Source organism: Camelus bactrianus, chromosome 32 (assembly GCF_048773025.1).
Source record: "Camelus bactrianus isolate YW-2024 breed Bactrian camel chromosome 32, ASM4877302v1, whole genome shotgun sequence".
In the NCBI taxonomy this organism is placed as follows: Eukaryota; Metazoa; Chordata; class Mammalia; order Artiodactyla; family Camelidae; genus Camelus; species Camelus bactrianus.
The window spans coordinates 10732214-10747723 of NC_133570.1; the positions used below are offsets into that span (position 1 = coordinate 10732214).

Here is a 15510-nt window from a genome sequence, read left to right on the forward strand (position 1 = left end):
CCGAAACTTCATTCTGGCACATAGGGAGGGTGGAGATGGAGGGCGCATAAATGTAAAATAACTAAAACTCAAGCTGTCATTATCAGTAATAACAGCCAGTTATGATATTTACATGATACTATAACAGTAGGCATTGATAGAATTTCGTAGATTTTAACGTAAGTTTTTTTTAGCCTGAGCCAGTTTTCCTCTGTTGCAGAGACTGGAGGAAAAAAATCAGGAAAAGTTTTTAGAAAGTTCTTAACAAAATGTCGAAATGTGAAGCTTATGTAAAATGCTGTTGACGTTAACTGTCTGACCAGGAAGTACTCTCTTTAAGCCTCATGCATAAAAACTGTGTCTGTAATAACTTCCTTTCTCGGGATGAAGGTGCTGATAGCATGGTCTTGTCCTTACAACTTAAGTGCAGTTCATTTTTTATCTTGCCTAAGTAAGAGGCAGCCTTTTAAAGAAAGCCATCTCTGGGGCAATCTTACTGATTGCTGTAGCTAAATAAAGAATTTTTAAAGTCTTTTTGTGTGTTGGATTGGAAATGTAGGACATGCATTTGGAAAGATCTACTGTGAGTAAGCTTGGTGTTTTGTTTTACATTTAATGTTTTGTTATAAATATGGTTTGCGTCTAAGATTGCTGATAAATTCTGTTGAATTTCATGTGAATATTTATGGCCTTAGTACAAAGTTGAGCTGAGAGTAATCAACCTCAAAAGTCACTGGATTCATATGCTCTGCTTATTTTAATTTCTGGTTTGATATTCAACAAATAAACATTAGTGAGAATTTTGGTCTTTCCTTTCTCCTAGATAAGTAAGGTAAATACTGAGCTGCAAGTAAAATATCAAAATCTTGTCAGAAGGGTCTTTTAAACAAAACTTTTAAATATACTAAAGGCCATCTTTATTAAATGGATGCAGTTTATGCTATTGAATGCTATTACTAGAAGACAGTATTTCAAAATTAAGCTACTCAAAATGGCACACTATCCTGGAAATCTTAAAAAATAACAAGACCACTTCCTATTTTTCTTCAACAGAAAGGGGGAAAAGGAGAGAAAGCAGAGCAGTTTTTTAGTGTAATACCCAAGTTAGAGACAGAAAATTCAGAAGATTTGATCACTTTTACTTTGTTTTGTAATTTTTTTTTGGGTGTAGTATATAAGGGTAGTTGTATAAGAAAGAAAATACCTTAAAATATCTTAGCCATGAGGTAATAATTTATGGGGCTGCTCTAGTCCATAAAGTGAAATTAGATGAAATAGGAAAGAGATAATTTTTATTTAATATCTCATAGTTTGTATGTCAAAAAAATCATGCAAAATATTTTATAAACCAGGAAAGCTATCTTAATAGTTTCTTTTCCAAATTTAGTAGGCTTTTGGAGCAAGGTTTAAATGAAATGTGTATAACCTTGACTTCCAAAAACTAATATTTTCCATGTTAGGTGTGTAAATTAAAGTCTTAGGATTATACATAAGATGCATTTTCATTCAAGAAGCATTGCACTGGATATTACTGATTTGGGGGGGCCTCTATTCATTCTTACATATAAAAAATGAAATTGAAACTTTCAAATAATCTTTGAAATACGATGTCATATAGCTTGTTTTTTCCTTAAGATTATGATTGTTAAAGACTTAAAAGTACCAATTATGTAAATTTCAATAATTATAGATAAGGAGGCCTTTTATGATCGTCTGAGCGTTATGTTAGTAGTCCGGAGGTATCCCAGTCATAGTTTGGATGGCGGTGGGGCAGAGGAAGTGGGTGGGACTTCACAGTAATGACAGATTATTGCAGATTATGTGACTGCCTGCCAAAACACCACCAGTTGGAGGGAGAAGTGGTAGTTATTAATTGTATCCTATTAATTTATACATGTTTATTTAACCAGTTATAACTGCTGGTTTCATGCCCAGATGACAAGTTTTAAACTTCTAAATTACTTGACATGTGCTTAATCTTGTTGACTTTACCATGGTCGCGTCCGTTATCTGCAGTCTGCAAAGATCACATTGACTCTTTTGTGAAAGACTATGTGTTAGCAAAAAAAAAAAAAAAAAAAAGAGGGACGAGGGGAAACCGAACTTGAAACCGTAACTGCTTTACCTTCTAGTTAAAAGTATTGCAGAGTTAAAATGTAAAGTGTCTGATCATGTTCAGACAATTTATATAAAATACTAATAAAACTAGTCTCTTGTGGAGGAGTTTGTAGTTCTCAATTGTTCTGGTTCGTCTTGAAGTGGAGATTCTTACTATTGCAACATAAAAGGAAGCTTTGTGGAGGAAATACGACATCTCTGCCCAGATGCATAAGGAGGAAAGTTATTTTTAAAAGTGTTTTCTTATGAATATATTTTATGTACTGAGAAGTATCTTTAAAATGCTAGTTTCTATGTCAGGGCCATTAGTAGGAGTTACGTAGGTTGCTCAGATCACTGGAATTCTACTAAGAAAATACTTTTTTAAAGCATTTTCATGTTACCAATCAGCCTAATGTGTCTTGACTTGGCTGATCTAAGTAGCATTTTTTTTAATGTGATCAAATGAAGAAGATAGTGAGATCCTGTCAGTATCACCAAGCAGTACCATAATATGTGTCCTACTAGGGACAGTTACCTCCCATTTCATAACAGCGTCCCACTCTCTTTCAGGAATAGAGTGTAGTGTTCAGTATGAGGAAAGGTTAGAAATGAGTCAGAGAATCTATCCATTTGTATCACTGACAGCAGTTCTTAGAACTGAGGCTCCTCCCAAACCGTTTTACACAGTGATCAGCAAATCCAGGTTCCTTAACTCTTACTTTTGGTTTTGGTCACATATATTTGGGGTTGGCAGTATAATCTAACAATTAACAAGAGCATGTCAGATGAACACATCTGCCACTTACTAGCTCACTATCTTTGTGACCTTGTACAAATCACTTAATTCCCGAAGCCTCAGTTTCTTCACCTGTAAAATGGGCATAATTATAGTACCTACCTCACAGGATTGCTGTGAGGATTAAATGAGATTGTGTATGAAAAGCACAAGTTTGGCCACACGTTGTAAAGGAAGAACTCAGTGAGTGATAGTAGATAGGGTTATTTTTGCTATTTTGGAACATCTCAGGTCTGATTCACAGTTCTACCAGAAAATGATTTTGGGAAGAGATATAAAACAATACATGTTACACCAGAAATTGATACAATGTTGTAAACCAACTCTACCTCAATTAAAAATAAAATAAAATAAAAACAAAACCTGCAGTCATATGTAGGTAATAGGATCAATGTTAAAATAATAGAAGAATTTGAAAGGACTATGGGAGCACGTAAATTAAGATCTATAGATCTTCATTTATGCTACTGCTCTTAGCACATTATGTGCTTACTACCCATTCTAAGGGAGAGTGGAAGCAGGAAAAGAGTTCACTGTAGACTTAAATATTTAGTAAAAAAAATTAGCCTGCCAAATTTAGCTTTAGTAACATTTTTCTCTTTGTTTTTCACTTCAGGGTATTTCTTTGCAATTTGATAGCACAGCTCAGGAAAGCAATATGGCAGAGTATGGATTTCTTAATTCATTTTCTCACTAGAGTTGGTTGGTTTTCTTCTGATTGAATCACGATCAGATAAAGTTGGGGCTGTGCTTCAAGATTTTAGATCAGCTGAAAAAGCAAGTTAGGTTTTTGGGGGATGGTTTTTCTTTTCCCCCCATGGTAGGGGAATGGAACCAGACAGTAAAGAATATACATTTGAGTATAAAGAAGATTTTTTTTGTTTGTTTTCACTGTGTTAATCTCTGGGGGCTCACATCCTATAATGGGTTAATTAACTTTGTATTGAAAGATGTATTGAAAAACAACTAATTTTTACCTAAGCAGATTTCATAGAACTGTGTTAGCAAAGCAGTTTTGAAATTTGGGGGCACCTGCAGTAAATCCAATAAACAAAACAATGAAACTACTTACAGGGTACTTGAAAAACATTTGACCTTGTGAATATATTTCTAGTGTTTGAAATGTCCAGGTCTTAATCCGTGGTATAATCCCTTTACCGAGTAGCCAGCCAGTTCCTGGACTAGTCTCAGTCTTGTCCTTGTTTCTGGTACCCCCTAATTTTACAATCTCAAGGCCCATCATCTTGCCACTAAAATACACTGTCTCCATGCACACCTATCCCACTCAGACCCTTATTACCTTATCCCTATATTACCACAATTGCCTTCCTTCATTTCCCTCTGTTTTTTCCAACTCATCCTGATTAACCATCTTTAAATGCTATTACTTTCCATGTGTCACTCCCCTTTTCAGAAAGCTTCATTGGTTCCCTGTTTTCCACCACATTAAATCTAACCTCCTCTGCCTGACTTTCAATGCCTTTCCTAATCTGTCCCACACTACTTATCCAACTTCATTTCTTGTGTTCTTTGGCCCACTCTTTCTGCTCTGTTGAAGTCAGCCTGTCGTTCAAACACTATACTCATTCAAGTCTGTGCCTCTGGTACTATTAGTTATTTCACTCAAAAGCCCTCCTCTCTTCTCTCTGCCTTTTCAGATTTTACCTTTTCTTCCAGACCCTGTGTAAAGTTTACTTCCAGTTTGAAACTTTTCCTTACTATTTGAGCTCTTACTGTTTTCCTGCAAGCTCCCAGGTGATTTTTAAATTGGCAAACCAGTGAACAAAAATGTGCATAGCATTTTCTATCATTCACTGTCTTATCTTCACTGATGATATAAACCTTTTTAATACAAGGACCACATCTTACAATTAAACCTTTCACTATTCCTAGCGTAATGCTGAGGTACCTGACTTTTATTTGAAGGAAAAGAAAGTAGTGAAACTGTTTCACCATACTTGCCTAAAAGTAAGGTTAATAACCTGGTAATATTGAAGGGATCTGAGTATTTTTCCAATTTGGGTCAGGTCTGTCTCCTCATTTATGGAAATAGGCAAGGCAAATAAAGACAGTTTTGTGACTGGTTATAGGTTGACGTGTTTGCTTTTCTTTATGAGAAATTATGTATGTGTGTGTGTGTGTGCATCTGTAAATATACATACATATGGTTTTATTTTCTTTCTTAAAATGATACAACCAGCTGCACATGGAGAGGTGTAGTTCTGACATTAACAACTTTTCATCCTCTCACTATGGATTAAGTGTGATCAGTACATTTTATATACCAAGAAGTATTCTTACTCAATTCTTTAAGTAAACTAAGTACAATTAAACGCCTACTGTGTGTAAGGTTAGGCTCTGTGAAGGGATACTGAAATTAATTACATATGATTCCTGCTCTCACAAAACTATTAGGGAAGACAAAATATATACTCAGAAGCTTAAACATAGTACTTGTTACTTTAATTGAATGTCAATTGCTTTACTTCTTAGTCTGCTGTCTTTTGAAATAGTACATGCCTTTCTTTGTATTGAGGCCAAACTGCGTATAGGACCCCCAAATGAAAACGTTTTGTTTCGTTTTCCCCTTTATTTTTTTTCCAGTTTTATTGAGGTTTAATTGACATACAACATAGTACTTGTCCAAAGTATACAATGCAATGATTTGATATATTTATATATTGTGACATGACTACCATACTAAATTTAGTTAACATCAATCAAGGGATGTAATGGACAACATGATAAATATAATTAAGACTACTATATGTTAAGAATGAAAGTTGCTAAGAGTAAATCCAAAGAGTTTTCATCACACACACACCCCACACACACAAAATCTGTCACTTTACATAGTTAGTTTTTTTCCTTGTGAGAGAAATTTTAAGATTTACTCTTTTAGCAACTTCCAAATATACAATACAGTATTTTCAACCATAATCACCATGCTGTACATTACATGTCCAGAACTTATTTATCTTACAACTGTAAATTTTAACGTTTTGAACACCTTCACCCATTTCCCCCACCCTCTCTACCCTCTGCCTCTGGCAACGACCAGTCTGTTCTCTGTATCTATGAGTTAGGTTTTTTCAGATTCCATGTATAAGTGAGATCATACAGTATTTGTTTTTCTCTGTCTGCCTTATTTCATTTAGCATAATGCCCTTAAGGTCCATCCACGGCACATCCAGGTCACAAATGGCAAGATTTCCTTCTTTTTTATGGCTGAATAAGATTGTATTTTGTGTATACACACACACATACTTACCGAATTTTCTTTATCTATTCATCTGTTGCTAAACACTTAGATTGTTTTCAAGTTTTGGCTATAGTAAATAACGCTGCAGTGAACATGGGGGGTGCAAATATCTTTTCGAGATAGTAATTTCATTTCCTTTGGATATATACCCAGAAGAAAAATTGCTGGACAATTTGGTAGTTCTGTCTTTAAATTTTTGAGGAACCTCCATACTGTTTTCCATAGTGGCTGCATCAATTTACATTCCCACTTTTTTTTTCTTAGTATGCATACATTCCTTTGTTTTATATCTACTGCCAAACAGCAGATAGGACATCCAAATGAGAACTTTTAAAATACAAAATGTTTTATACAGTAAAAGTATGGATATTTGGAAATGTCTAGTTAATGCTTTGGATTTGGTGTTAATGCCTGGTTGTAGATACAGCCCGTAATACCATACTCTACTTGTTTATTCAATAAATATTCACTGAGTATCTATTTGTGTCAGACCTTATACTAGTGCTGAATAGGACTATATCTTTTCTTTAACTAAAAAGCAGAAAATTAAACTATTTGGCTTACCCCAATGCTATAGAGATCCATGTGATTCTAGAAAAACACATAGGAAGGGCACTGAATCATCCTCAGCCTAATGACCTGAGCTGGCGTACAAAATATGTACTCCTTACTCCTGGTTATGCTTCAGATTGACCTCATAAACTTACACCAGTCACTTAAACCTGTTACTCCACAGAATGAAAATAATAATGATTGCTGATTATTGAGTGCTTGCTAGTTACCACATATTGGAGTATGATCCTTATATAACAAATGTCTCAGTGAATCTTCTGACTCCTCTGCTATTGGCTAGGTCTCACACAGACACACATACAAACACTTTACAGTATACTGATGGTCGGAGAGGTTAGGTATTTGCTCAAGGTCAGTATAAGAACCCAGACTTAAGCTCAGTGCTGTGCCTTTGTTCATAATCGTCATGCCATGCTACCTTTCATTGAGAAGATTGGAATTAAATGAGTCTGTAACATAGGGTACCATTAGTGCCTGCAGGATAATTGCTACAAGTCCAAGATGCCATTCATTTATGACCATAAAATCTGGTTAGATAACATGCCAATGATTTAAAAAAAACTGAAATTACGAACCATTTAATACAGTTTAGGATTGTTAAAAATCATTTCAGTATACAAAATAACAATAAAGTTTTTCATTTGTCAAGGGCTTTAGAGTTTACGTAGTGATTTCACATTAATTCGTGAGTCTCACCACTTTGTGTTTTGACTTTATAGGTGGTATTATTGAGGCTTAGAGAAGTTAAGTGATATCCTTAAGATCACACAGCTGGTAAGTGGCAGAAAGAACTTAAACCTAGGTTTGCTGATTGAAAGGTTGGACCTCTTTTCCATTATACCACAGATCCAAGTCGAGTTAGTCAGGAGACCAAACTCACAACAGTTTTTTTCTTTTTTTCTAGTTAAGCTAAAATTCACATAACATAAAATTCATCATTTTAAAGAGCACAATTCAGGTTTTTAGTCTATTCACAATGTTGTGCAACCATCACCACTATCTAATTCCAGAACATTTTCATCACCCCAAAAAGAAATCCTGTACCTGTTAGCAGTTACTCTCAATTCCCTCCATCCCCTGGCAACCACTAACTTATTTTCTGTCTCTGCAGGTTTGCCACTTCTGGATATTTCATATAAATGAAATCATACAACATACGGGCTTTTGTGTCTGGCTTTTCCACCTAGCATAATGTTTTTAAGGGTCATCCATGTTGTAGCATATATCAGTACTTACTCCTTTTTATGGCTGAATTCTGTTTGATTTTATGGGAGGTCCACATTTTGTTTATCCATTCTTCAGCTGATGGACATTTGAGTTTCCACTTTTTGGCTGTTATGAACAGTGCTGCTGTGAACATTTATGTACAAATTTTTGTGTGAACATATGTTTCCAGTTCTCTTGGGAGTAGAATTGCTTATTTTTATAAAATAATTGAAATGAAAGTGTTTTGAAATGATTTCTTTCAAATTATTTTTTTAAGCACTACCCCCCACCCCCAATGCATGCACACAGTGTTGTTTATCTAGCTAATTTGTTTCCCAGATCTTTTCTTCAAAAATCAGGCAGAGCCAAACTTCAGCTCAGATCTTGGAAAAGCGGTCTGTAATTCTAAATTAATCTGGGTTCAGCACTCCCTACTACATTCAAGGCGTTATGGAGGACAAATAAGTAGATAAGATTCCTACTGTTAGTCATATTTGAATAGTGGTTAATAAATGTTCATGTCCTTTAAAAGCAAGGCAGAATGACATCAGCGCCACAAAGTTGTTGAGTATTGTCTGCACGTGAAAATGGAAGAGATTACTTCTGTACCAGGGAAATGGGGTAACTTGGAGACAGAATTTGAGCTGAGTCTTAAATACTGGGTAGTTTTTCAGCAAGTGTGGTTGCACATAATCAGTGTATTTTTTAGCCCACTTCAGGCATTGGGAATGAAGTATAGAATACTTAGGGATAGTGGCAAATCAAAGGCCCTGGAATCACATGCCAAAAGGTTTGATCTTTACGTAGTAGATGTTGGGGAGCCATTTAAGGTGTTTGATTAGAGACTGATGTAATCAGAGCCTTTGAAAGGTTACTCCATCAATAGTTTGTAGAATGACTTAAAAAAAAAAGAAAGAGATTGGAAACGGGAACTTAACTGGTAATGAGGTTCTGGAACTAGGACAGCCTCAATGGAAAGAAGATCAGCCTGTAGGAGATTTACTGAGGGTGTCCACAGCTTCAGAGAGAGAGCTGAAAGCATATCAGGTAAATTAGAGGAAGTGCAGAGAGAAGAGAAGAGGCCCAGCGCAGACTCTGTGTTAAGAGGGAAGAGGACAGGCCAGCAGAGATGGTTGGAAAGGAACTCAGAGAGCAAAGTGCCACACAAACCAAGAAACTGGAACCGTGTAGGGAGATGCTCCATGAAGATCGTGGAAGGATATGACCTGGGAAGAACCTGACTTGATCTGGAGACTAGGAGATTGGGAGCTAGGGAGTTTAATAGTCCCAGGGTATCTTCCTGTCAGGGAAAGTTCCCTCTCCTCCCCTCAGTAAATGATACCTTGAGTGTATTGTAGGCCAGAAAGAGTCAGTGGAGAGCAATGAAAGATTTAAGAAAAAGGGGAAAAGTGAATTAATGAAATGAGAAGGTAATAGGATACAAAATTAAGCCGTTAAAATTTTTTTTTATTTTGGGGGGGAGTTAATTAATTTTATTTATTTTTTAACAGAGGTACTGGGGATTGAACCCAGGACCTCGTGCATGCTAAGCATGCACTCTACCTCTGCGCTATACACTCCCCCGCAAGAAGCCTTTACTTGGTGGTGATGTGGAAAGGTGGTTAACCTGAAAAAGGGAGACTGAAGAGTAAAGAGAAATTTTAAGGTAGAATGAAGAAAAACTGAGGAAGCTTACACTGAATGTGAATGGCCACAATGTAGAATTTATAGTATCATTGCTTATTTGTAGTACTATAGATCAACTAGTTAGAAAATACCTTAATTTACTTCAGGCATATGTAGAAAGATTGAATTCTGTCTTTCCATCCTATGTAAATGTTTTATTCTTTTAGCTGTGTATTGAACATATCTTTGCCTTTGCTTTTAAATAGAGTTTTCTCCCCAAAGCATAGCTACATGATGTAATAGAATATATAGACTACAAGTTAAGCCTGTTGAGTCCATTTTTCCGATAATGATTCAAGCTGCATATTTTAAGTGCTAATAATAGTTGGAACTCAAGTAAGATATTTTGTTTTAAAGTTAGTTCATAATCCTCAGTTTGGATTCTTTTCATACGTTTTATTCTCTCTGAAAGATGCCTAAAACTAATATTATATTTTCTTCAGGCTAGAAATTTGTTAGTTCCATTTTGTAGTGTGGCAAGCACATTTTAATCTGCACAATTATTTATTTAGTTAAAAGTAATAATGATGATTTATATCACTCTGAAATGATAAATTCCCTATTGTAAGGTGTTGTGAAATCAGTTGCTTGTTAATCCTGAAGTTCGGAGTTCCCAGCAGGAAGACTTGTTGGTAAATGAGTAGATATGGAAGCTAAGATCTCCTTTATTCTCTTTTAACTTTTCCTCCTTTTCTGCACAAAATGGTGGGAAGTCCTTGACCAATATAGCTCTTCTTATATAAATTTTAACAACTATGTAAGTTATACATGAAGTTTATTTTAATAAATAGAAAATACAGGTGGTATTTAGAAAAAAAAAAGTTATCTTCTATATCCAAATATTTTTTGATGTATAACCTCCCAGACTTTTTTTCAGATATTTAAAAATAATAATTAGGAAGGTTATATTGCATATATTATTTTATAAGCTGCTTTTTAAAAACTTTACCATATCAACAAATACTCATCTTTCATCTAAATATACTTCTTCCATGTAATTTTTAAGCCAGCATTATTACATGGTTATTCAAGGTGGATTTTTTTTTTTTTTTTTTTTTTTTTTTAGTTTTTATTCTTACAAATTGTTCTAAATAGTTCCTTAGTTATTCTATCTTGCGTACAACTCTAGGTTTCTTTTCAGTCATAGGAGATTCTACAACAGATAGGTGATAAGAACTTGCTTTCCAAGAACATAGTTTACTTTTTTTTTCAAATAGGATGGATGAGTAGCATTATTATACTGTGTGTCCCAGCCAAGCCTCCTGTTGCCAGGAATATGTTCCCCATTTCCCCATGCACCAGAAACACAAGCTAATAGTGTTCTGACAATTCTGTCAGCCACCAAGGGCTTAAAAGGATGCATACTTATCTCCCTAAACACATGGCTCTTTTCTTGGCCTTCGTCTATTCCAAAGGAACTCTACCTCCGCTTCTTCCCTTAGACTGTCACCCGTCTTCCTTCCTCGTATATTCCTGCCTATTCTGGACTTTTTTGCTTCAAGTTTTGCATTCAGAAATTCTCACTAAATTCTTAACTAAAAATTTTACTTCAAATTTATACTACTGTAAATTTGAATACAAGCTTAGATGCTGCTTTCACAAAGTAGATGTGATTCAGTAGGCATTTTTTTTAACACTTTATATTTAATGACTAGGTGACTAAGTAGACTGAGCTTACAAATTTTAAGTGACCCTTAACTGGCTAGCGTCTTAGAAAAATAAATTGAGTTGTTATTATCCCGGGCAAGATGAAGGGATATGTGGGTATTAATAAGAGGACATATACTGAGAGACTCAATGAAGTAGTAAAAAAATATAATAATAAAGTATAAATATAGCATGGGGCTCCAGACTCTGAAAAAGCACAGCAGAAAGAGAACTAAATAGTATTAAGTATGGGAAGATAAAATATTATTATTATTTAAAAAGCCGTAATACTATTAACAGTGTTATCAACAGTAGTAGTGTCAACTGATCATTATTTATTTCGTGGTTAAAAAGGAACCTAATTTATTTTTTTATTTTGACTATATTATTTCCATAGTTTCTAATATGCATTAAGAGAGAAGAGAGGGAGAGAGAGACCCATGGAAGTGATTAAAAAAACAGGACTGAGTGATCAGGAAGTTCTAACTGCCACATACCTTTCGTGTTATTGAACGCATTGTAAAATGATAGCGCTGATACCACACTTCCTAGATGGGATTTTCATCATTGTCAGCATGTGAGTAGGTATTGTTGATGTGAACACTGCTCTCCCTCGTGAGCCTGTTAAGATGGATGGTTGTGTTAGAACATGGTACTCCGTCTGTTGTGTATGTTAACAGAGATTTACACCAGCACTTTTATATAATAACCGAACAAATCAACTCTATAATTGCCTTTCCTAAATCTGGTGGATTATGTTTACTATGACACCTGCTTTCACTTTGTTCTAAAAGAATCAAGAGCTTGAATTTTTTGTATTTTGGTAAGTCAGAAAAAAAAATTAAAATGTACACAGGATAAAGGGCAATGAGTACATTAGGGACTCTGGGGGAAATGAGTGACACCAGTATAAACAGTAAAAATACACAGGATTAGAAGTCAGCTCATTGTCAACGTTTAAATTTTCAAAGTCCACATAAAGCTTTTTTTTATGCTGTAGAACTTGAATTAAGTTCTAACGAATTTTTACAAGATGCTCTGAGTTTAAAAGAAAACATTAAACCTCAAAAATTCCTATCTCTAAATTACTCTCTTTAAGTACTTCCTTTAATCCAAATGTGTTAATGGTTTAATTTGGAATCACTCTGACACTTTATTCTATAGTTTACCAATGTACCTAGTGCTATTCCCCGCACATATCAAACACTCAGTAAGTATTGTTAATTATTTTACTTGGCATTCTAAGCCCTAGGCTTAAAGTAAAGAGTCACATGTACGGAGTATGGAGACTCCTGAATTTCTGTAACAAACTTTTGCTTTTGATTAATAAATTTACTTCACAGTGAACTGCTATCTAGAAGTTACCAACGAATGTGGAAGGGACCACTGTATAATTTTTTTAAAACCTAAGAAATACCATTAGAGCTTGATATGGAAACTTCAGAACACCTAGTAATTTCTAATTACAATGTCTCACAACAGAGTACCATCAGATATTTTATATTGCATTTTTAGTTTATTGGTAGTGTATAAGCCTGTTATAATATCTGAGTAAAGAATCTGGCATTTACTTTGTTGATTTCTGCAGGCTTCTGTGGATGATAAGCTTCTAACCTTTATTATTTCGAATCTTAAACTAAATGTGCTTCTTTCTTACTGTATAACAAGATCTATTTAACATGTTGGAGAAAATATTAACTTTGCCACGCTTTGTAAAAGGATAAAATTGAAAGTTATTTCATGTTGTGCTAATAAAACTTTACTGATCGTATTTATATAGCACTGTCAGTTAACAAATTAGAACATAGTCTGTAATTGTCAGCAGATTGATTTCTCATGCTAGCTTTCTCACTGGAAACGCCAATATCATAATAATATCAAAGCTGCCTACTCTCTGGGATGAGGAAGCCACATGATCTCTCCAAACTCTGAAATCCTGTGATTTCAAGCTAATTTCAAATGAAGGAGGAAGTATTTGGCCAAGTACAACAGTGCAAATGTTAAAACACACAAGTGAGAGATTACAAAAGAGTTTTGTTAGCATCGTTTAGTGGACTTTCTTGATAAAAATCTTACTAAAATCATTATTATGGGTAGTTGTATAGTTAAAACAGACCGAAAAAGGACATGTTTTGAAAATAGGCAAAAATGAAATCAACACTTCCCCCCCTTCTTTTTTCCCTAAGTTTGCTTGGTTTCACATTGTGCCTTTATCATTTGTAGCACATATATCAACATTGTCCTGCAAAGGTGACTTAGCCTGGTTATTCACTTATTTTTTTATTAGATTTAGTTATTTAAATTCATGAAAATGCCTAAGTTTAATTTTTAAAACATATTAAAATTACTATTACTATTAAAATAAAATTTGGCCACATCAGCTAACCACAACACAATATCTGGACCTAATGTTGACTTGTATAGAAGATAATAGAGTTTTTTAAAAATTAAGAGGTAAGCTGGGAACTTTGAAAATTCGACCTTATTTTTGATGACATTAAAGTTGATTGTTACATTTTAGGTATACTAATGGTATACTTACTATGTTTTTTTAGCAATAGTTCTTTTAGAGATACAGTCTGAAGTGTTTATGAATGAAACGGTATATCTAGGGTATGTTTCAAAATAATGGAGGGTGGACAGTGAGTTGGTAATTTAAAGCTGGGCCTGATGTGGTTCATTATACTGTTCTGTCAGCTCTTCATGTGTGACATTTTCCATAATAAAAAGAAATTTCAAAATAACATTTAATACCCATCTAGAAAGTTTTATATATGAAACTATTTAAATGTCTTTATTCCTTGTGAAATGAAAGAAAAGCTTTACCTACAGTAAATTCCATACGTTGCCATTCTCTTCTCATAATCCATGTTCCTGATCCTCTTTTCTTGCTGTTAGAAAAGAGCTGTTAAAATTGTCACATGGTAGAAAAAGAAAGTAAGGGGGACAAAATCACTTCATTGTGCCCAGAAGGAATTATATTTAACTCCTTTGCTCTTCCCTTTCCAACCTGGCAGAGAGTTTTCTCTCTCTCTTTTTTTTTTTTTTTTTTTTGGCAAGGGGTGGTGTGGAGGAGTTAGTTTCAGTACCATCACATTAAAGAGATATCGTTCAATTGTATCTGCGTTTTATCACAAATACTTATATATATGCACAGAAATGTATGGAAAATACTTAGTTATTCTCCACAATTCAGATTTATAATTTATTCCCTCCAAAGATCAATATTTTATTTCCTTAAGCTCTAACTGGTTGCTAAAATAGCCCTTTTGTGTTTTCAGAGATGTAAGTGTAATTCCTTAATAGCATGAATATGGCACGTGAAAATGGTCATTTTTGAGGACAGAATGGACCACCAACATGCAAGATTTTGTGAAATATAAAAAGTTTATTTCTTCAAAATTTAAAAAATTGGTAGAAGGGGTATTTCAAATTAAAAACTAATTTAAAACAGCATGTTTGTATTGGAAGGATTTGCAGAAAAGAGCAACTAAAATGCTCAATAAATGTCTCTACTTCACAGCCCCGTGATATGATTCATTACACAGATTCAAAGATAACAATGTTATAAACCATTCAGGCCAGTAGTTATGAAGACTTAACTTCTACAATTGCAGGACTTTGGGGAATTGAGTTTTCTGGTGAATTGTTATGAAGAACTGGGAATTCACGTCAAGCCCTTGTCTTGGTTTCTTACCTTCTCTGTCTCCTTACTACTGTGCATCCTCTTCACTGCCATCAGAGTTAACTTTCTAAAAGACAAATCTGATCATCATTCACTGGCTTCAAAAACTCTAGTGTCATCACATTGTTCATACGAAAGCCTGACTTGCCTTAGTGTAGAATCCACAGACTTCTAGCTTCATCCTGCCACTCTCTTAGTAGAGACCTGTATAAACTTAAGCACATCAAGCCCTTTGCTGGCCCCAGGGAATCCTGTGCTTTTCTTCTACCACGGCACTTTTGATTGCTCGATTCCCTTTGCTTGGAACGGTTTTCCTCCACTTCCCCCATCTCATCTTTAAGACCTGGCTAAAAGATCACACCTTTGAAGCCTTCCCCCAGGTACCCCTGACAATGCTAGTTATTCCCTCCTCTGGTTTCATAAGCACTTTTCATCATGTCACTGTTTTTTGTACTGTATTCTAATTATTTGGTTGTGTTTATTCACCTTTTCTATTGATTGTTTCATTCATTCAGTCATTCATTCATTTATCAGGTATCAATTGAAAAGTTACTATATTCTGGACAATGGGCACTA

At 34.7% G+C, this 15510-nt stretch overlaps 1 protein-coding gene across 4 annotated transcripts in view; it reads left to right on the plus strand.

The window, feature by feature from the left end:
• TAOK3 (TAO kinase 3) overlaps nucleotides 1-15510 on the plus strand; it is a 146659-nt gene that overhangs the window by 9755 nt on the left and 121394 nt on the right. The window contains exon 1 of one of the 4 annotated variants that reach the window (XM_074356099.1): nucleotides 358-562. The exons of the other annotated variants lie outside the window; for them this stretch is intronic. The gene's annotated coding sequence lies outside the window, so the exon portion shown is untranslated. Of the gene's footprint in view, nucleotides 1-357; nucleotides 563-15510 lie in introns of those variants that run through there. 4 annotated transcript variants of the gene reach the window in all.